Below are 23,754 nucleotides of genomic sequence, written 5' to 3'. Positions count from 1 at the left end.
CTATTCTTTGGCAGAAGGCCACAAAGAGTCCTGCCTGCTGTTCACTTCATGTCTGGCTCTTCCGCCTGCACCCAGGGCAAGGCCCCCCAATTTCCTCTCTAGCTCTGCCACTGCAGTCACTCATCTGCAGAGAGGAAAATCCCTGTCCAAATGCAACTCACCTTTGAACAAACCATCTCTCTAATTACCTGATTTTCAATTCCCTGGGCCAATTTAAAGGCCCTTGGCATTTCACCCTTTGACACCCTCCTATCACCACATACACAGCAAGCTGCCAAGTCCTTCTCAAGCCCAGCTGGCTTGCTAGGTCAGTGAGGATTTCCCTCTTGCCAATAATCAGCTGTCTTATTGCCCTGTCACTGTAGACTGCTTCTCCATTTCTATCCCTACCTCTTCCACACTATATAAGACAAATAAGCCTTTCTAAAATAAATGACAAAGCAACAAAGCATCCTTTCCCACTAAGCAAAAGGGAGCTCTGCCCTAAAGAGGTAGTTGAATGGGACACATTAGGGCTTCCGTGTTAGCACAGCAATAGGTTAGTTCTCTGAGCTGGCAGAGGTTGTAGTCCTCTCTTTGGGATGCATTCGCTCTCTGCGTATGGTTTAACACCACAAAGTATAAATACAAACATTAGACGACTGCAATAAAACACAGCATAACACCACCCCACCTCCACAGTTGCGTGCTGTTAAATATTTAATTAAGAAATCACATGAAGCAAACTATTGTATAGACAATAAAGAGAGACGAAAGAAAAACAAAATGCAGGTGTAGAACAGAGGCCAGCTGGGTAGTATGTACAATTTTCATTTGCTTTGACCCAGGGGCATTTGTATAAAAGATTATTTTGCCAAATATTTACCTTTTCCTTCATTTTCTCGAAGCATGTCTTTTCCAGAAAGAAAAAGACATTTAACAAGTATTAAAAACATGTGTTTAAACCATTTTAGAAAGTTTAATTTTCTTTTAAAATGGTTTCCGGACCTGAGGTCTTCTCCAAGTTTCTGGAGCTGAATTTTCACCTGATCGTATGTCAGGTCTGACCCGAGTGACCCCACATGGGCCTCTGTCAATCACGTGGGATTTTCCTTGGACCCCCCACCTGAGAAGATCCATCATCCACTGGCATCTGCTAGAAGAGAAAAGCAAAAAGCCTGACACAGTTGTCTGACATAAAGGGCTTGGTTTTCTGGGAGCTCGTTTCATATAATTGTGAAGTTTATAAAGCAAACTTCTGGAAGAAGGCCAGGGAGTATTGAATACTATAGTCCTGAGCAGCTCAGGCCCATAAACATACAAAGTCTGTATCAAGTTTATACTCAGGGCAGTGGTAACAAATGACACAAAATGTAGTAAAAGATGCTGGACACCGATCATAGAAATTAATGAAACATGAATGAAAGTAAACAAGTGCCTCATTCACTGTAAACCGGGTTCATGCGGGGCCCCGTTCTTCCAGCGGGCAACGGGGCTGAATGAAAGGGAGGTGCCAGCTTCCAGCAGCCCAGTTCCCGCTCAGATTTTATAGGACCTACCAAATTCACAAAGGCAGAATGAGAGCAATGGTTGAAATTGTTTCTTGTAGTTTTGGCTTGCCTGATTCCCTTTTCTAGAGCTGATAAACTATGCTAAACCTGACCTTGAAGCTGGCAGCATCTGAAGGTGAAGGGTCTTGAAAAAGTTCTCCGGAGTACAATATTTTTCTTAAAAAAAGAAATAAAAACAGACTGGCACTCTTCCCACAGTGTCCTCCAACTTCTGTATTCAGAAGAAAAAAAGAGCGGACTCAGTGCTAACAAAAGCCGACCTCGTTTCCTTTGGGATGGATTTTGAGTGAAGGATGGGGCAGCAATCAAATCCTCGGTAACTGCGTATCTCTTAGAAGGGTTGTCTTCATGATCCATGCCGAGAGAAACTTGGGTTTCCTTGTACCATGCCTGCCTCGCGTTAGAGGACATGAAGGCCTATCTCCACTGCAGCCACATCAAGATCCTCCCCCCAACTTCCCCTAAAATTTTTCTTCCAAATAAAGCAAGGAGTCTTATAAGAGGAAAGCAGCTTTTTCTGAGTATGAAATGGCTGGATGTAGAGATTCTTCTTGCTAGGCAGATCTACAGAATGTATTCAAGAAAATTCCTCCAAAGATGGAGAGACTTAACCATGATTTTGCACACACTTGCACAGATATTGCTAAATTAGAGAGAGGTACAGCAATTATAGATTTTTTGCTATTATTAAATTTGGGTAAATATTTGAATGCCTGAAACTTATTTTAACACTATCGCCAGTCTGTATTTATTCTACTCTGCTGTTAATAATGCTATGGATAGATTCAGATTTAACATATAAATATACAGGTTATCGGTGTCACTACATATTATGAAAATGGCGTTAGTGGCCAGGAAGGAAAAAATTGGGTAGAAATAAACAAGGAATTAGTTTAGTCATGGAATGCTTGGATCCTCAGCCTTCAGCTGGCTCAGCTATCCTACCGCCAGCAATTACACCAATGCCAGGCTTTCATTATTTTGCATTTTTTGCACCTGAAGTGTGTAAAAGCAGCTCAGTTCCAACTGACATATAGTTTTACCCTCAAAGGCTCATTTGCCCCCATGAATCCAAACTAAATCAGCAGTGGTCCGCAGCTACAGAAAGGAATAAACAAAGCAGATCCTTCAAGGCGCATGGCTGGCGAATTTATTATTTTTCTCTAAATCTGGACATAGATTTCATGCACAATTCAAAAGTGCTTCAGTGCTGTGTGTTTATCTAAAGTAAATCCATCGAAAATCAAGCTGCCAGCAGTCAGTGGGCACTAGAATGTTTTAAAGGAGGAGACGAAGGAATATCATGAAGAATAAAGGAGTTTAAGAACCATAAAAGTCAATCCTTGCAGAGGGAAAAAGAGGAACATGTAAGCAGTGTAAAAAATAAAAGATGATAAGTATCACTGAGTAGTAAAAAAGATGTATTTTAAGTTTAGCAAAGATCTGATTGTGCTTTTGAAGTACTGGGAGCAGGAGAGGAGGACTAGGAACAAACTAAACCTCAGGGTTGCTCAACGAGGGAAACAAAGAATAATAGAACAAAAAATATGCCAGACTTTTCTTTAAAATGGCCAAAGGGCTAGAGGAGTTTTAGGTGGCTATAGACCAAGAAATATGGGGTGTTCTTATCTAGAAAGTCAAAGACTGGAATGGGGATGAAGAGACAAAACAAAACCATTAAAAAGAAAAAATATATACAGATTTACCAAATGCTGCAATTCTTGGAAATTTTTTGGAAGAAAACAAAATAAACTCTTTTTTTTTTCTAAGAATCGTTGTATGCTTGTGATATATATATATATATATATATATATATATATATATATATATATATTCTCTGAGTAAATTTTTAAAATTTGCATTGCTAAATGAGAGTTTACTGAAGAAAAACAAAATTTTTCTAAATACATTTCTACTGGTTATGCTTAGCCTCCAAAATTCTGCTTAGGTGTTATAATTAGATCGATGTGCTAAATCTAATATTCTTAACCAAATGTGTGAGCTTATAAAAATGAATTAAAAAATGAATAACACCTCATTGATCAATATTGGTCCTTCATATTCCCCCACCAAATACATTAAAACTCATTTTTCCTCAAGCTACAAAGCAAGGTACCACCTTGAGGACATAGAGTAGAGTCTTTGAACTTGACTTTACATTTAGTGTATATTAAAAAAAAATAGGGTGCATATATTAAAGCTTTACCACATTATGTTTATTTTGGGGAAATCAACAGACATGGGAACCAGATGCCTTTAAGAAAAAAAAAAACTCTAAAATTATTCTATCAACAGAAAACATGGTCTTGTCTCCTACCCTTAAACCTCCTATACTAATTCATAGCAATTTGCTCAAATTTTCGTGCCTTTGCCTACCTACCATTAAAGAAGATGATACCACTAAAAATGGTTTTTGGCCCACACCATCAATCCAGGACCAAATGGAAGAGAGGAAAACCTAAAGGTTATAAGTTGAGGGACCATCTGGAATCAATTCTGAGTAAAGTTCCAAGCTAGAGCACTGGGGTCCAATCACCAGAATTGTCTTGGAGCAAAGACAAAGAAATCACCTGGCAAATGTATCTGGGATCCAGAGAAAACAACTGAGGGTGATGGAATTCACCAGGAAGCAATGCAGCATTTTGATGCATTCCCTCTGGGAGTTTGCTTTGGCTGGACTGTGCAGAAGAGAGGAGTGGGTCTTGAAAGTTAGACAACTGCCCTAAAAAGGGAATTGGTGTGGGAAGAAGGAGCATAGGAAAAGGCACCCTAAGAGTGGACATAAGGCCTTCTCCTGGACTATGCATCTGCTAGTGCCTTATCTTCCCCAAATGCTGTAAGATGTGAGAGTAATACCAGTGATGATCAACAACATGTCCAGGTCAGGGAGTCGTGCTGGAAATAAAAAGGATGCCATGCCAAAGGTGCGGTGTGTTGGGTGGAGGGGAGACGTGCACTGAAGTCTCTGTGCACTGAAGCAACACTCCATCCTGGGCCTTTTCAACAGGTTGTGGAGAAGCTTTCAAACACTTACGGTCAAGGTAACATCTTAAGCCTGGTATTCCTGTAATTGTCATCTAAAAGCTGAAAAGTAGGAAGTGTCTTCTTTTCCTCATGGAGCCCATGAAGTTACGAAGTTTCTTCTCTCTCGCGGCTTGCTCATCTTCTTTTTATAGACTATTCCAAGTCCAACTCCTTTACTTGCAGGGTACACTTTCTTCCTTTACTGCTCCTAAATTCTTCTTAGCATATATATTTATTTTCATCCCTCCCTACCCTGCCATCCCTTTAATGTATCCAGTACCCCATGATTATGCCATCTAAGCCACTGGCATTGAGTTGGCCATTCTGACATTAAAGTGGGATCCAAGTCTTGCTTCAGACCCCTGTAGAAAACCTTGGGGCTTAAAATGAAGTGATGCTGTGGGTTACATTGGTTATATCCATTTGTCAAAATTGTAGAGTTAAAACTTTTTGATGTTATGTAAGTTTTATCTTGAAAAAGTTAAAATTATTGAATAGGGGATAGGGAATGAGTAGAGGTAGATATGAAGCAAGAAGGACAGAATATGATAATGAGTGATTAGTACACGGGAGTTTATTTTACTATTCTGTTTACTTTGTGTATGTTTGAAATTGTACATAATAAAAAGATAAAATGGTAGTTCTTCAATATGTATTATGCCATAGCCATATATGTATTCATGTACAGAATATGAGTACACACACACACACACACACACACACACACACACACACACATATTCCAGAGGAGTGGAGGCATTAGTTTTAGAGCCATCTGCTTCTAATTTTTTCACATGTGGTTCACTATTCATCCAGCGAAGAAAAGAGGGAGATGACGTCTGTCAGCCTACCCAACATTTTGCATTGACTTGAGCACTTGGGTAATGAAGTCATCTTTATTTTTTTCTGGTCTCCAGAATGGAAGCTGGACAACTGGAACTCATCTCTGCACTGAGATTTTCAATAGCACCGCTTTATATAATCCTCTCAATCCCTTGCCACTATCCAAAGCATTTGTCTGAACTCCATTACTTGAAATGAAAATGGAGGCTGCAATGTGATATCTCAGGGAACAGCCAGGTATGTGACTAAATACTTTCCCCTAAAATTCACTTCAACTGCTGGTACTATTAAGGACACTGTTCTTCTCATTCTCGTCTGGTAGTTTACTTCCTTTTCACTGGTACATTCTTAAATTACCAAAATACTGTACAATATATGGTTTCTCACCAACTCTCTAGCAGGTTTATTTCATCACCTCCCCATGGGTTACCTCCCATCCTGTTTTACTTTTCTCACTTTTGCTGCCTCTTCCTTAATATAATCTTTTAAATGCTCTAGAATAATTTCTGTAACAAGTGTATTTATTCCATTTCCATGTATAGAAATTTATTCCTTTAAGTAGGAAAGACCACATCCCAAATATCTTTAAAAATAGTCTGTTTATAAATCCCTCAATAGACACCTTAGTGTAAGATAAAATATTGATATGGACTAATGCATGATAGCCTAGTCTGAATTAAATAGATATTTTTTTAATATTTATTGTTGAAAGTATTACAGGTGTCCCCCTTTTTTCCCCTATTGACCCCTTCTAGGCCACCCCCACTGAAAACAAATATCTTATAAAATAAAAACTACTACACACAATAAAGGACAGAGGCTTACAAATTATTAAAAACAGAGATGCTTACAGATTTATTCTGATGAATAGAAAATAATGCCTTCAATTAGTATCCTAGTAACGTTCTACATAAATTTTTGCTCCTAAAATACTGGCAACAGCATGCCTTCCTAATGAGGTTCATATGAAAGCCCACTTCCATCATTTCTGTTCCCCAGATCCTTTCTCTTTTTCTTTAAATGTAAGATAAACTGGGGAGGTCTCTGCCTCCATTCATAAATTTTGAGTCCAAATTCATGAAGTTCAACTATCATATAATAAAATGATGTTTCTTAACAATTGTAATCTGACTTAGATTATCTGATGTGATCTGTAGGTCTTCCAACTGTATTTTTTGCTTATTTGTTTGTTTGTTATCACATAGGGGATGTAATGCCACAAAATAATTCATCATTATCTCATATAACTAAATTCAAAAATCTAGAAAAGAAAATTTATGAATCCACTAAAACTAGGCACAAAAATAATAGAAACTGTCTGATAAACAGCACAGATTTTAGGCCGCCCATTGCTCCTCACTTAAACAGGTCTTTATCTCAGTTGCTCAGAGCCAATCACGGTCTACTTTCCTTCCCATCCATGTCACTTCCTGAGAGCTTAAACATTTCATACTGGGTGATCCCAGGCCCAGCCCTCTTATTTCCTGCACTTTCCTTTCAGCTAGAAATGCTTTGACCTTTGTCTCAAGCTGTATATTGGTGAGTCTGCCAATGTGTTATAAAGCACCTTTATCACTGGGACCCAGGGTAGGTCTGAGTCCTTGGCCCCAGCTGTGTGGTTTGAGCGCAAGCAGGACTTTAACTAGGCTGATGACTGAATAACCAAACCAGTACAAATAAAAAGGTACTTAAAGTGCCGAACCCGTTTGGCTCAGTGGATAGAGCATCAGCCTGCGGACTCAGGGGTCCCAGGTTCGATTCTGGTCAAGGGCATGTACCTTGGTTGCGGCACATCCCCACTGGGGGGCGTGCAGGAGGCAGCTGATCGATCTCTCTCATCGATGTTTCTGGCTCTCTATCCCTCTCCCTTCTTCTCTGTAAAAAATCAATAAAATATATATTTTTTAAAAAAAGGTACTTAAAGTGAGGTGCCATGCCTTTAATGCACTGAAACTTAGGCGTACTTCCACATCTAGCTGAAGTGAAGAATAATGGTTAGACCATAAATTTACTACTGTGGTGCAGTCTTGAACATATATGTAGGTATTACATTAGTTAAAATGAGTCAGAAGTTTAGGTTAAAATTAACTTGACATTTGAGATCAAGAGAATAGAAGAGAAGGAAAACATCCCAAAATCCCCAGAGCCCACTCTGAGCTCATCTAAGCTCCTCTTTATAGCTACAAGAAGGTTTTCCAGAACATGGATTTCCAGAGCCAAATTCCTCTTGTGTTTCCCTCTGCTACCCAGCTCAAACTAATTTGGATCTGCCTGAGCAAAGTGCAATGATATAGAATAATCTTATTTTGTTAAAAGGAAAAGAAAAAGTAGAGTCCAAGAGTCTCATTAGAGTTAGTTATTCTCCTAGGTAAATATCCAGGGACATTCCTAGGAGTACATATGGATTTGAAAACTTTTCCAAGATTCCTGGATACTTGAAAATGGACACTTCACGGGCTTGGTGTTACATTTATGTTCCATCACCCAGAGTGGATATTTTTGGGTGTGGAGACTGTACTTGAATCAAGGGACTCGGTAAATTTGTCTTCTACTAGTAATTCTGAACCCAATGAAAAGAAATCCAAGAAGAGCTGCATACAGGATACTCGAAGGAGCAGAAAAGGAAGGAAACATGGTTCCTATCACCTACTAGGAACCTGACACAGAGCTAAGCATTTCACATATATAACTGTGCAGAATCCAACTTACCTTCTCCAATCGCACCAACCCCCATTATACATAGAGAAAACCAGGGCTCACACATGTTAAGTAGTATGTTAGTACATGATGGAGCCCAGAGTCAGACTCCTGTAGTGCCAAGGGCTCATACAGGCTTGCTTGTCTGGGCAACCCCAAGAACACTAAGTTTACAATAATAGACTGATAGATTGGAAGGACATTTCAGATAGCCTGCCACAAAACATTCCATGGAAGATGTTTCCTGCTCCGTTTTTTTCAGTGTCTTGAACAAAGCCATGGAAGGTAAAGTCACCTAATTTGCATATGATTGCATATGACACTTATGAGAATAGTAAATATATTAGGTGACTAAATCAAGATTACAAAAAATACCAAGCAGCTGGAGTGATGGACTGAATGGAATAAGCTGTTACTATAAGTAGGAAAATATCAAGATCTATATATATGTTCAAAAACCCAATCTTACAATCCTATCTAATAAAGAGGGAATATGCTAATTAACCATCACACCCTTACAAAGATGCCGGCGCTCATAGCCAATAAAGAGGGAATATACTAATTGACTGCCAAGCCCTCAAAGATGGCGGTGCCCACAGCTACAAGATGGCGGCGTCCAGTCTCCTCAGCCCCACCAGGGCGACAGGCGCATAACATGGCCGGGCCAACCCCAAGACAGGTCTGGCTGCTCCGCGCGCCTGCTTCCGGAGTCACCAGTCCCCTCAGCTGCCTAGCCACCCAGGGCCGGCCCAAGGTTCAGGCAAACCTCGAATGGCGGCTGCCCAGCTGCCCAGGGCCGCCCGAGGCTCAGGTAACCAGGGCCGGCCGAGGCTTGTGCTGCCCGCAGTGGCAGCAGCAGAGGTGTGATGGAGGCGTCGCCTTCCCCTGATCATCAGGTCGCCTCCTGCCCCTGAGAGCTCCCAGACTGTGAGAGGGGGCAGACTGGGCTGAGGGACCCCCCACCAGTGCATGAATTTTCATGCACTGGGCCTCTAGTAATATATGATGAGCCAAAGTTTGAAAACAACTACGGAAAATGTTTTAGCCAACAATGGAATCAGGGTCATGTGATCACATGCATGTGATTCTAAACTATATTAAAAGATATACAACATCTACAATAGGGTGGTGATATTTCTATTACAACGTGCATTTATCAGGTCACAAACTAAAAGGAACATTTTATTCATTTGATATATATTTACTGAGTGCCTTCTATGTGCTAGGTATCATGCTAGGCCTTGATGATCTAGTGGAGAACAAAACAGATACAGTCCCTGTAGTCTTGAAGCTTCATAGGCCAGCAAGTGCAAGTAGAGCATGCTCAGAGGATGGAAAGGAACTAAAAACTATGTCTTAGAAAACAATAAAAGGAATGAAGGACTTTTAGCCTTGAAAAAAGTATTTTCTTGAAGAGTTTTTGAAAGGTTGATGGGGGGAAAATGGACTCATGTTTTATGGCAGATTTTATAATATTTCAAAAATGCTCTTGCCCTCTCTGTGAAAAGATTTTACATCCCTGGCCCACAAATGTTAGGGCTGGACACCTGACTGTGATGTGCCTCCTCCTGGGAGAATTATATATCTCCACCCCTGTTGGCCTCCAGAGCAGCCACATGACTTGCTTTGGCCAATGAAATCTAGTCACAAGGATTTTGTAAAGAGAATGCAATGAACCAAATTAAATATGGCAGTTCATCCTTGTTCTAGTTGGAAAACAATTCATTGAGTAGTTTGGTTTCAAGCAGTAACAGAATATTCCATTTATAACCCAAAGAAAGAGCTCCTTTTATCAAATATGTGTTATCTTAGCCAAAACCAGAAGTAAGATTAAATTTACTAAAAAGTCGAACAGACAAGGTCAAGGCTGCATTCTAATCGTTACTATTTCTCAAAATTAGGTGGCCCACCTATCATTAACACATATTAGTGTTGCCAATTTCACTCTAATTGTGGGTTTGATTCAACTTGTTCAAATCAATTTTATTGATATATAAGGACACTTACAATGTATCACATACAGTTTTGGTAAAAGTTTAGTGATTGGGCTGGAAATGAAAAATTGATGCTTGGCTTTATTAGTATTGCTATTTACTCTACTCTTCCACAGTAATCTGCTTCTACTTAAGTGTCCAGCATTAGGAAATGAGTTATCATTGGTGACCTCTAAGTGAAATTGTAAAGCTGTCAGATAACTAGGTGGTTTGCGAGCACACAGAACAGGAGGCTAATGTGCTTCCTTTCCTTCCTTCTGCTCAATACTTGGCCTTTTAGTTTGCATTAAAGCTCCTTCGGAAACTCATTTATGTATTTCTTGCAATTAAGAAATGCTGCTTCTAAAAGGAACTCCAGTGTGAACTTTAATTAGGCCTTGCTTTCTGGGGATATGCCCTGCTAGCCACTCCCTTTCATTTATTCCTCATTCTTCCAGAGGAATTTAAACTAGGGATCACCTTTATGACCACCTGAGCAAGTTTTCTTTCTCTTTTGGAGAAGATACTGTCCAAGCAGTTCTTGCTGGTTTGGAGAGGTGTCTCAACTCTGAATCTGTATACCTGCCACTATGACAAGGGCCAAGGTGCCCTTTTTTACATTATCACTAGCTAAGACTTTGACTGTAAGCAGCAAACATCTCATGCTTACTTTGAAAGCATTCACAAGGGACACCTAAATATTAGAAAACCTGGTCTCATATCTTATAATCCAGTGGAGAGATGAAAGAAATATAAAACATGTTTTTAAAAAGGCAAACAAAACATTTTTATAACAATTTGAAATAAAATAGTTTATCTATTGTCAAATGAATTGCACCAAAAATTATTGTATTCATGTTCAGAGCAGTAAATGTTTATAGTAAAAAATGGAGGGTTACATGCTAAAGATGGATCTTAAGAGTGGATTTGAGAGGAAAGGAGGTAGAAAGGAGGTTCATTCCAGGGAGGAAGAACATGAGTGGGAGACAAGGAGTGTGGGAGGGACTAGGAATCAACTCTTTCGGCCATAGTTTCTAGCATGCAGTAGGACTTAGTAAATGCTGGCTGAAGGATTGAAGGGAATGACAGAATGGCTCAGAAGGAGAGCTTTCTTAGAAATGAGACCAAAATGACTGGATTTGACTCCAATTGTGCAGACTTTTCTACTCAAGCTATGGAGCTTGGACTTATCTTTTGGAAGGGGTTTTGGTGTTTTTGTTGTTGTTGTTGCTTTAGGGGGAGGAAGTGGTGGTGTTAGGGCTTTACCTTTCTTTTTCCTGATCCCAAATTTATCAGTCTTCACTTATCTGCCATCCAAGGCTACCACAGACTGAAGTGACCTCACCCCCCTCAGATATCTCAGAGTATTTATTATCTGTATAACTCATGGGGCAATTAATTATGCACAATCTTTGATATGTTTTTGTGATGGTTAATTTTATGTGTCAACTTGACTAGGACCACAAGATACCCAGATATTGGTCAAACATTTTTCTGGCCATTTCTGCAAGGGTGCTTTTTGGATGAGATTAACATCTGAATAGGTACACATAGGTGAGCCTCATCCAATCAGTTGAAGGCCTGAATATAACAAAAAGGCTAACCTTCCCACAGGTAAGAGAGATTTTTTTTCCTACCTGATGGCCTCTTAACTGGAACACTGACTTTTCCTGTCTTGGACTTGAACTGAAACATCGGCTCTTCCTGAGTCTTGAACCTGCCAGCCTGTGGATGGGAACTACACCATCAGCTCTCCTGGGTCTCCAGCTCACCACTCACCCTGTAGATCTTGGGACTTTCAGCCTCCATAATATCATTAGTTAATTCTTTATAATAAATATCATAGACAGATAGATAGATAGATGATGTAGATATAGATAGATAGATATAGATATAGATATAGATATAGATATAGATATAGATATAGATATTTGTCTACTATTGGTTCTGTTTCTCTGGAGAACCCTGGCTAATATAGTCCTATTCTCCTGTCTTAAACTGTTACTAAACTCTTTTAATGTTACTTAGTCTTTCTTCATGTTTTATCTTGCCTTCCAAACTCAATTGTAAACTTTCTAAGGTCTGAGACTAGGAAGTCTTCAACATCTGTCGACCTTTGGGGAAATATTGGAGGCATGACCGTGGAGGGCAGCAGGACTACAGTACACCGTTGTACAAACTGTGCCCTGTGCAAGCTCCTGACTGAGAGGGAAGGGGGACAAAAATGCAGCACCAGGTCCACCTGCCAAATGTGATCCTGGAAGGGGCTGTGCCCACCGGCAAGAAGAAACCCTGTTTCCAATTCTCAGAAGCACTGAATGGGCTAGTGGAGGTCCTGGACAACAGCATTTCATGGAGGACCCAAGCAGGGGCTGTATGAACACTCCAGAACAATCCACATTGCTTGTTCCACCCAACATTGGGCAAAACTCACCTAGCTCTACCTTCCAGTGGCCAGAACTAAGTTTCAGGAATTGCCATAAAGTTTCCAAGAAATGCTCTAAAAGCAAGTGTTCCTTCAGTTTACTTGGAATGAGGACAATACACATTTTACCAATAACCAAGTTCCCATAATATTCATATTTAAAAGTGTATCAGGGCTCTTAATTGCTAGCACCAGAAACCAACTCCAAACGATTAAGCAGAAAAGAATGTATTAAGTCACTCACAGAATCATGGGGAAGACTGGAAAACCACACGCAGAAAACAGGTAGGAAAACTGTGTGTCCACAGCCAGGACAAGAACCAAAATGACCCTTAGAACCAGCCAAACACACTTCTGCCAAAGCCATTAAACACTGGTCGCCTCCCCTTCCCCAGCCATCACCAGCACTTGCGCTAGGATGATTTCTCCACCACACCTGCTTCTTTGCACCCCTACCCTTGGATGCCAAATCTCAGGCATGGGCGCCTAATGGGCTGAGCCCCAGGGGTACTGAGAAAAAGAGTATCCAGCATTTTCAGCATCACAGTGGGGGTGGGCTCTGACTCTCACCTTGCCCCTAAAGTGGGAAATTCCTCAAACACAGGAATTGAGATTCAGATTTGGGAAGCCAAAAAATAAAAATGTTCACTCTATGATTATAATTGTACACATATTTGAGCATCAGTTGTATATAAGACACAATTTAATATGTATGGAATAGAAAATTGCATTCATTTATTTCAACTTCATTTAAACTCTTCAGTGGGAGATCTTGCTCTCAGCTCCCTAACTTCAGGAGAGAACCCAACACCTAACAGCATTCTGTGCACCATGAGTATCTCACAGAACTGGGTTGAAATGCACTGAATCAGGGCAAATTTATACATGGGGATAAGTGATTCTCACAGGAAAACAAATTTCAGCCAAAATCTCTTTAATTCTGACAGGTCCCATGTCATTAGAACCTACATTAACAACAAATGCAAAGCAATCATGAACACACATTTAGCAACTGCTTCAAAAGCACTCCAAAGTTTTTCCCTGTTGGTAAACCTCACAGGCTTCCTTATGATGAAGCTAGCAAACAGTGTTTGTCATATGGAAAGAGCACAGATGGTCTTATTGTTTTTACTTCAGAACCTGTACCAAAGCCCATAATGGATTTTTAAATCTTAAAAATATATAAAAGATCAAGTATATTTTCTTTCTTGAAGTCTAGTCTCACAAATCTTGAAGAAATTGCTATGGCTCCTACTCACTTTGTAGATTGCTAACCTCTATAAAGAAATGTTGACTGGATATACACTGAGTGGCCAGATTATTATGACCACCTGACATTTGTAGGCAAATTCGCTATAATTTCGCGCTGAAGTTGCTAGAGGGCCAGATCATTATAAACGTCTGAATAGCACAACATACCTAAGTATCGTTGCTGATCAAGTTCATCCTATCATGTTGATGGCGTATCCCAATGGAGATGGCTTCTTCCAACAAGACCATGCGCCATGCCACGGTGCTCGTATTGTGCAGGAGTGGTTTCAAGAACATGAGGGAGACTTTACCTTGCTTAGGTGGCCCCCACAGGCACCAGATCCCAATCCAACTGAGCATTTGTGGGACGAAGTTAAAAGAGCCATCAGGCAGCTGGTTCCACAACCATCAAATCTCACAGAACTGGACAGCGCTATTCCTCAGGCATGGTGTCAGATTCCTCGCATCACCTTTCAACCTCTCGTGGAGTCAATGCCAAGTATCGCCATAGTATTGAAGGCAATAGGTGGCCCAACGAAGTACTGATGGGGTGGTCATAATAATCTGGCCACTCAGTGTATAAATGAATAATAATTATATCTCAACAACTATGTGTGGATAAATGAAATAACATAGGTAAAAATATCTGGAATTCTTTTTGTTTTAATTCACACCCGAGGATATGCTTATTGATTTTAGAGGGAAAGAGAGAGAAACATCACTGTGGGAGAGAACATCGATTGGTTGCCTTATGAGCCCTGACTGGGGATTGAACCCACCACCTTTTGGTGCACAGGGTGAAGTTCCAACCAACTGAGCCACACCGGCCAAGGCAATATTTGGAATTCTTAAGAAGAAATGTGCTGAGTAAATTGAAAGCAAGAGTGTTAAAGAATAGCTGCCCAACTACATGATGGACAATAAAGAATATCATGAATCTGATAAATAACATTTTTTGGTTTAAAGGAGTCATGCTAATATATACCTTTTTAAATTTTTCCCAAATAGAAGATGACTTCTGCTGTCTAAGCCCCATGTTTTTCCTCAGGCTGTGGGTGAAGGCCTGGTTCGTGGACTCCATCTCGTTATCATACCACTGAGGTAAACTATTACAAAGTGTTAAAATCCTTATTAATAAAATCAACCCCAGACATCCCTGTCATTACTGCTCTCTCTGCTCTGTGAATGCCCATCTCCTGCTACTTGTGACCTCTGTCCCATTCCCCTGAAGCCTCACTCTAAATCTCATAACTTTTAGCTACTAACTCTTGCTGTTTTTACCACTTCCGTGTGTGTTGGTTTTCCTTCTGAAAAGCCTCAGTACACAGAAGAGGTCATTTGGAGTAAAAGGCACCTGACATTACACCACCCATGCTGCATTTTCCTAGGGCATGGCTCACCGACATTACATGGGTGCCAGCCTGCTAACATCAGCTCCCGCCCGAAGGAGAACTGAAAATGGTTCGTCTGGAGCAATGTCTCCAAAGCACTGCCCTTCTGTGGAAAGAGGGATTCCAGAGGTTGGGAGCCCAGACGAAAGCCCCCAGGTTTTAATAGACCAGAAACTTCTGGGCAATTCTAAGATAATGAGCCCTCTGCCCGGATGACAAGGCAAAGGAGAAGTCCTGTGGGCCTGTTTGTTTACTTAATTGTCTACACTACTCAAGATGTGGCCATTTGCACATGTGGTACAGATCAGTGACAGGTAAGAAGAAAAATAGGGAGCAAACATTGAGAAAATTTAATAGCAATTTGATAATCTAGTAATAAAAAATTGACGTTTGTATTTTGTATTTCTTTTTTCCCTAATGATTCATTTTTATTGTATTTTACAAAAGTATGGATCTACAAAGGATTGGAAATTTTTTAAATGGCCCTTCACCACTGACAGTTTGATAAGAACTGGTTGGAGCCCTAATCGGTTTGGCTCAGTGGATAGAGCATCGGCCTGCGGACTGAAGGGTCCCAGATTCGATTCTGGTCAAGGGCATGTACCTTGGTTGCGGGCACATCCCTAGTAAGGGATGTGCAGGAGGCAGCTGATCGATGTTTATCTCTCATCGATGTTTTTAACTCTCTATCCCTCTCCCTTCCTCTCTGTAAAAAAATCAATAAAAAATATATTTTTTAAAAAAAGAACTGGTTGGAAAGAACTAGAAGAAACTGAATTACTTGTAGTGAGACTTGAGAGTGCTATGATACCTAATTCCTGATGATTTTTAGTTTAAACAGATCATAATAAACAGGTATGCATGTGTGTGAGAAATGCATTGCCATTATTTGTGTACTAATTCCCTAGCAATACTAAAACATGGAACACACTTCAGTCAAACAAATGCAGTAGAGAAAGGTGAATTCTTTTCCAAGTCTAAGGAAAATCTAATAAGATGATAATTGCAATGGATGTCATTTGGACTCTGCCATTAAAATGACATAAGCATCTGCCCTTTCAAGCTAGAAGTTGAGAATGTGACTTGTTTATTTGGCACTGACTGTTTCTTCACCATGGCTCCAAGGAAGCCGTGCTAATCCCCCGTGGCCTCTGGCTGGCTCTGGAATGCCATCTTGGCTCACACCGAAGCACAAAAGGACATCTCAAATCTTGCTCCACTTTTCCCCCTCCCAACACCTGTTACCAAGTTGCTTTCTTGGCAGGAGAAAGGTGGGGTGGTCAATGTAGAGGACAAATAAAGTTACCATCATCACCACAGCTGAATAAGAAGTAGGAAGAGCTGAGCACCATTTTCTAAAGAATGTCTCAGTCGTGACCTTGTAATAATCTACATTGAAGGGTTATATCCTGTGATTTGCAAACTTTCTCTGTCTCTTTTTTGTCAATTTTCCATTTCCTGTTAAGCTAAGAGCAGTCCTCACTGTCTCTAGGTTTGATTAGAGAAATCAGACCTCTCCCATGCAATATGCCCAAGAGTCATGAGCTTACAAAGAGCAGTTACACAATCAGACCACTTCACAGATATTTCTAGCATTGGGATACATTTGTTTTCATCTTAAACCTGTTCAAGAGAAAGTGGTTCCCTGATCAACTCTCAATCTAGTGCAAAAAAATTCCATCCCAGAAATGTGTTCAGAATTATAAGAACTTAACTTTTTTTTCTCAGACTTAGCCAGATTTAATAATCCTAGTGGATATATCAGATTATATTAGATTTTTATAGTAATTCAAGGCAACTCCCTGATGGTGTGATTTGAGGAGAGGAACAGAGATGAGCTATTGCAAAAGTACATTTCCCCATCAGTCTACCCTAATACGTAATAGTCTCCCATTAAAATATTCCCTTTGCTTTAGTTCTCTCGGGCTGCCATAACAAAATACCACAGACATGATGGCTTAAAGAACAGAATTTTCTCATGTTTCTGGAGATTGGGAAGTCCAAGATCAAGGTGCCAGCAGAGTGATTTCATTCTGAGGCTTTGCTTTTGGCTTGTGGGTGGCAGGCATCTTCTCACTGTGTGCTCACATGCCCAGGGTAAGGATGGAGAGAATGCTCTAGTATCTCTTCTTATAAGAGCACATAATCCCACCCTCATTACCTCATCTAACCCTAATTATCTCCAAATGCCATCACTTTGAGACTTAGGACTTTACATAGAATTTGGGGGAGGAGGAGAGATGCAAATACTTAGTTCATAACAACTTTGAATGAAGATATCATATCCAGTCACTGACTACGCAGCTCCCACTGCCTGGCTCCCTATGCTAGCCTTACGATACTTGGATTTCTTACAACATGACAGACTGACAACAAGGAACAGTCTGAACTTGATGAAGATTTGGATGATGTTGAAGAAGTACAAGAAAAAAAAAAAACGGGTGAAGAAACAAAAATCAAAGCACACAGATGATGCAAAAGCCTTAGATTCTTGCAGCCTTCCAAGAACGACTTGATGGTCTGGTAGAAACACCAACAGGATCCACTGAAATGCTCTCAAAAATCTTAAAATTAAATGTGCACAGATAGAAGCCAACTCCTATGAGGAAGTTCATGATCTTAAAAGAAAGTATGCTGTTCTCTATCAGCTTTTATTTGATAAGCAATTCAAGATCATTAATGCAATTTATGGACCTACGGAAAAATGTGAATGGAAACCAGATGAGAAAGATGTAATTTCAGAGGCGCTGAAAGAAAAGGACAAAATTGAAGATGAGAAAAGGGATGAGGAAAAAAAGGACCCCAAGGGAATTCCTGAATTTCGGTTGACTGATTTTAAGAATGGTGCCTTACTCAGTAATATGTTTCAGGAACATGATGAACCAATTCTGAAGCATTTGAAAGATATTAAAGTGAAGTTCTCAGATGCTGGCCAGCTTATGAGTTTTGTTTTAGAATTTCACTTTGAACCCAACGAATATTTCACAAATGAAGTGTTGACATATAGGACCTGAGAGTGGGCATCTGGATGATGCTGCTGAAGCTATCCTTGCTGCGGACTTTGAAATTGGTCACTTTTTACGTGCTCATATAATCCCAAGATCAATATTAGACTCTACTGGAGAAGCAACTGAAGAAGAAGATGATTATGATGAAGAAGGTGAAGAAGCAGATAAGGGAGGGGAAGAAGATAAGGAAAATGATCCAGACTATGAGTCAAAGAAGCCTCAAAACCCAGCAGAATGCAAGAAGCAGTCTTGCCTTCTGCTTCTCTGGAAGGGATGAATTTTCATCATTTGACAAACCCATTTCAAGGTTTTTGTTGTTTGCTTGCTTGTTTTTGTTTTTACAGCCTAAAATAAAATAAGAAAGATATCATAGCCATAGTATCTTTTAAAATAAAACATTAGTTCTTGATACCTATTTTTATACAGTTGGAGGTTTTTTCTGTATTTGTTTTTCAGCTATTATCACAGCATGTGGGGGAGGGAGTGAAGAAATAATATGTAACTGGCAGAAACATATTAAATACCGAGGCTCTGAAGCAAGAAAAGAGAAGTAAAAAAAGAACAAGAAGAAAAATTACTATTTAAGAATTTTTCCTAAAACTGCTCTTGTAAAATAATATTAATCCATTGTTTACTCTATAGTAATGTGTTAACTGAACACAGTAGGTGCAGGTATTGTGCTTGGTATTATAGGGATAAACCTGCAAGTAATACCCTTCCATAATGGACTTTACAGCTGATGAGAAAATCAGACCTTCGACTAATAAGATTCATGTGCTGTTAGGGTGTTGTGCCAGAAGCAAGTCCAGGGTGGAGCAGAGCACCATAAGAAGGAAAATCTACACAGAGACTCAGAAAATGCTCACAGGGGAGACCACACTTCATGTGACTCTATATGAGAAAGGTATCCAGCAGAGGAGTGGGGATGAGAGAGAAAGGTAGGGCATGGGAGGTGGTCAATGGAGCATGGGGTTATAGAAAGGTAGGACACTGAGGGCCAGGCACAGAGTCTAAAACTAGAAAGGCAGGAAGCCCCACATGCATGGTAGGCATGGGATAGATTAGAGTGAATTTTCTATGCCCTGTTAAGGAGTTTTTGCTTTGCCAACAATCACTGAAGAATTTTAAAGAGCTACAGAATGATGGAGTCAGATTTTCCATTCAGAGATCACTCTTCCACAGGCAAGGTGAAAAGTAGATTGAAGGAGTCAGAGACTAGATTAAGAAGTCAAGGTGAGAAATAATGGAGGATGGGAGAGGATGAAATAAGGCAGTAATAGCAGTAACGAAGAGTTGTTGAGAAGTGACAAGACTAGTGGATAAATCCAAACGCATACTGAAGTAGAGAGGTGTTCCAGACACCCAGGTGGCTCTAGGTGACTGGAGGCACCATTTATTGAGGTAAGGAAATCAAGAGAAAAAGCAAATTTGAAGGGAATATAGGAGTTCTGTGTTAGCCATTTTCCACTGGAGAGTTGAGAGGCAGTTGGAAATGTGGAGCTCAGAAGAAAGGCTAGGGCAGAACTTAATATGGAGAGTTACCTGCATTCTGACAAGGCAGTTACCCAACAAGAAGAGCCATGTCAGAGTGCAGGCTGCCTGAGTGAGGACCCTGGGCAACCCAAATAAACTCTGTGTGTACATCTGTCTTCATGGCTACGTGGTGAGTTCTAGAATAAGGTCAAATCAGGACAGTCCATAGTTTCATCCCTTACAGCATTGTGAGTATACAAACTGTTCCATATGAGATACCAGCAGCACCAGGGAAATTGATTCAGGCTCTGACTTGAAGTCTGTGCCAGCTTAAAGTAGAGGTGAACTGCTGCCCAGAAAGATTTTAGAAATGAGAATAAGAATAGTCTTGTCTTGTGCATTGTTACTAGGTTTCTTTCACTTCCTAGATAAACAACTCATCTTCAGAGTAAAACCATCTGTCTTAATGACTCCAAAAATAGATTTGACGCCTTCTGGTAAGGACCCGTGGTGAAGTGGAGGAAGTACCTGTAGAATTATTTCCCAAGTAGGTGTGGTCAAAAGTGAGGAGAAGGGGCGCAAAGTGAACAATCACCCAGTGATAGAAAAGCAGTGTAACAAACCGTGCTCTGAGCTTTCTGCTGTATTAGTAAAATGGCCTTTATTGTTTTGGCTAAGAAAGGTCAATTAATCACCCAAAGTGTAATCTGACAGTAATTAACAATCAGCAGTGACAAAGTATCTGTAAGAGCTCAGAACAATAAAGGGTTTTGTTTGGTTGGGTTTTTTTGTTTGTTTGCTTTCTCTTTGCCTATTGAAAAGAGAGTAATCAACACACCATATTCCTTTTCTGGCTTCATTAGTGATTTTTGGCACCTAGAGGGGTGAAAAAAAAATGAAGTGTCGCAGCTCACTTAAGCAGACCTGCAGGTAATTAATACAGTCCACTCCCTCTTCCGTATCATCTCGTAACAAATGTATCGAGGCAAACCTTGTCAAAAAAAAGGAGAGCAAAAAGTAAGTAGTATGGCCCATCCCTCTGCCTGAACTGGGGCCTAATAAATCCCAGAACTGATGAGAGGTAAAAAGGAGAAATGCTAAACTGGATTCTAAGTCTGGGTTACAAGAAAATTAACACTAGTGTTAGAAATTCCCATAAGTACTCCCCTGCCTCCCCAAAGGTTTAAAAACAAACCAGTGTTCTTTTATTTAATCGAGTTTTGTCAGTAATATTTCCACAACAAGCAATGAAGAGATTTTGCCGTATATGGATCTTCCCCTGCAAAGAAGTCTGCAGTATTCCCAGAAGACTGTTGTAAGTGGTCCTTTTCTGCATCCCATGGATCTTACCACACTCTCGGCACAGCCACGTTCACATCCTGCTTCTGGGAGGGCCACTGTTGCCAAGTCTTCATGTAAAGGTGTGTACTCTGGGGAAGCACAGCCTTTATATGCTAACGTCTTCTCAGATGATTTCCATAGAAGGTTCTGCTAAAGGCAGCAACAAGCCCTCCAGCCTGACTGCTCCTGGGCTGGTGCTGTCCGGGTTTTGGTTTTTGTTTGTTTGTTTTAATATCTGGTTCTTCTCTATAGGCCAGCAACCACTGGCTCTAGCCTCAACATTCTCTGTCTGCTGTGTCAATAAACTGTATGCCTCAGGTTTCTTTGGTTTGAGAATGGACACATCTTACTTGAAATAAAAGATGAAAATGGATTCCCTTCATCATGTACAAACTGTCTTCTGTGCAACACCACCAAACACACCCCCATCCCCAGAGCAGACGTCAGGGATGTCACTGTTTAACCCCTTCCCCTTGTACCGGTGGGTTAGGACTGTCACAGGCTCTCCTGGTCTTTGGAATGTTGAGACCTCTATCACTTCGCTGCCCAGGAGTCAGGCAGTCTTGCCTTTAATTGTTTCAGGGCAGAAAGCTCTTAGAGCAGCTTCTTCTCTTCTTGTGTTTATCTCCAAAAGGATCTTCCTTAAGTAGAGTCAAAATATTTTCCCACGACGTTTAGTCATTTGCTCCAATACCACCTTCTGGAGCAACATATCATGAATATATTTTCTTGTACATCATGGTCCCCTAAAGGCCTGAAGACATTCCTGACAGCTCATTTCCTTCCTTCCATCCCGCGAGCCTTTTCTTCTCCATGCCATTTACCACTTGTCCCTTCAACCGTTCTGTATAGGACTCCTCTAGGTACCTCAACACTGGTGTTGTTTTAAAGCTCCGTTGATGATTCTAATATGTGGCCACTGTTGAGAATGATGCTATAATGCCGGCTGTTTCAACAAAAGCACAGTGAAGTACCCCTGGGTCATGCTAGTCCTTGGGAAGAGAAAGGATTCTGAAGCAGATAAAGTCTTTAGTAGAGGTGTTGTATGGGGTAGGAAGAGGAAATGATTAGATGATGGGTGAAGGACAGCAGAAGTCTCAAAGGAACCAGGTTTTTACACAGGCTCAGCATGAACCAACATGGGACAGAGATTTATACCAAGGTCTGATGGCAAAGTCCAGCCTCCTGTTACACCAGTGGTTCATTCATGAATAAAAATTTATTCAGTACCTATGATGTGCTAAGCAATGTCCTAGGCATACATTTCCTGTTCACATGGAGTATACAGTCCATCAAGAAATCAGATAGCAACCATGCAAATAAATAGATCATTAAGAATTTTAGGTAGTAAAATAAAGCAGTCAGGAAATAGAGGGTGAACTGTGGTTGTCAGGAAGGCTTCTCTGATAAAATGATCCTTAAGATGAAACAGAGGCTGTTGTGTCAAATGCAAAGGAGTTCAGTAAACACAAACGCCCTGAGGCAGAAACGAACTTTACCATCCAGCACAGGGGAAGTCAGAGAGTGAGCCATGTATCAAAATACTCAGGAACCAGGTCGAGGTCTTATAGGCCAAAGTAAGACATATGGGATCAGTTGTTCATGTAGTAAGATGTTATTTCAGGGTAACAAAGATCAGACTGGCTGCTCTAAGAAGAAGGAATAGGGAACAAAAGTGGAGACAGGGAGATTGGGGAGGGTAATTATAGTAACCCAGAGGAGAGATGGTGATGATTTAGACTAGGGTTGGTGAGGTGGCAATGGTGAGACGTGACAGAATCATGATTTCCTTCAGAGGTAAGCCAATATAGGATTTAAGGAAAAGAGAATGACTCCTAGATTTTAGCCAAGTATTTAGATGCTAGAGGTACCATTTACTGAGAAAGATGAGGTTTGGGGGATAAGAATTCTATTTTGAGCAAGTTATGTTTGAAATTCCTATTAGATATCCAAGTGGATATGTTGGGAAGGCTGTCGGGTATGCAAGCCTAGAACTCAGGGAAGAAGTCAGGCCTAAAGATATAGACTTGTGAGTGTGCTTGAGAATCATCTGGAGATCTGATTAAAATGGTGATTCCTAGGCCCCACTCCCAGTGATTCAATAGGTCTGGTGTGGGCAGAATCTGTACTTCTAATTAGCTCCCCAGATGGTTTTGAAAAATCCTACACTTCACCTTTCTACTTCCTGTGGTTGACACTAATCCATTAAGCAGCCCATTAGCCACTTAACTGTAATTTTTTCCACCTTACTCAAACATTTTCAATATTTTTACATTAAAATATAATATTAATTATATGTTAATTTTATCAAATATTATTGTTAATAACATATTGTAATGTAATATTCTATAATGCTTAATATATTATAATATTTATGTCTTAGTCCATTCAGGCTGCTATAATAAAATACCATAGACTGGTGACTTAAACAACAGTTATTTCTCACATAGTTCTGGATGCTGAAGTCCAAGACATGGCACTGGCACACTCAGTATCTGGTGAGAACCCTCTTCCTGGTTTGTAAACAGATGTCTTCTCACTATGTTCTCAAATGGTAGAAGATACAATGGAGCTTTCTAGTATCTCTTTTGTAAAAGCAACAATCCCATTCATTAGGGCTCTGCCTTCACCTCCTAAAGGCCCCACCTCCAAATACCATCTTTTAGGAATTAGGTTTCAACAATATGGATTTGGAGGGGACACAAACAGTCATCTATGGCAATAAGCCTATATTACTATAATATACCTATTATATAATATTCTTTTAATTTAATGATA

The 23,754-nt window shown here is 40.3% G+C and overlaps 1 pseudogene; it reads left to right on the top strand.

Annotated features, from left to right (window-relative positions):
• Positions 1–18,168, top strand: part of LOC118661541 — a 34,045-nt pseudogene extending 15,877 nt beyond the window's left edge.
• Positions 18,169–23,754: the final 5,586 nt, after the last annotated feature.

This window comes from Myotis myotis, unplaced genomic scaffold (genome assembly GCF_014108235.1).
Source record: "Myotis myotis isolate mMyoMyo1 unplaced genomic scaffold, mMyoMyo1.p scaffold_m19_p_8, whole genome shotgun sequence".
Lineage (NCBI taxonomy): Eukaryota > Metazoa > Chordata > Mammalia > Chiroptera > Vespertilionidae > Myotis > Myotis myotis.
This window is presented reverse-complemented; position numbering and strand designations above follow the sequence as displayed.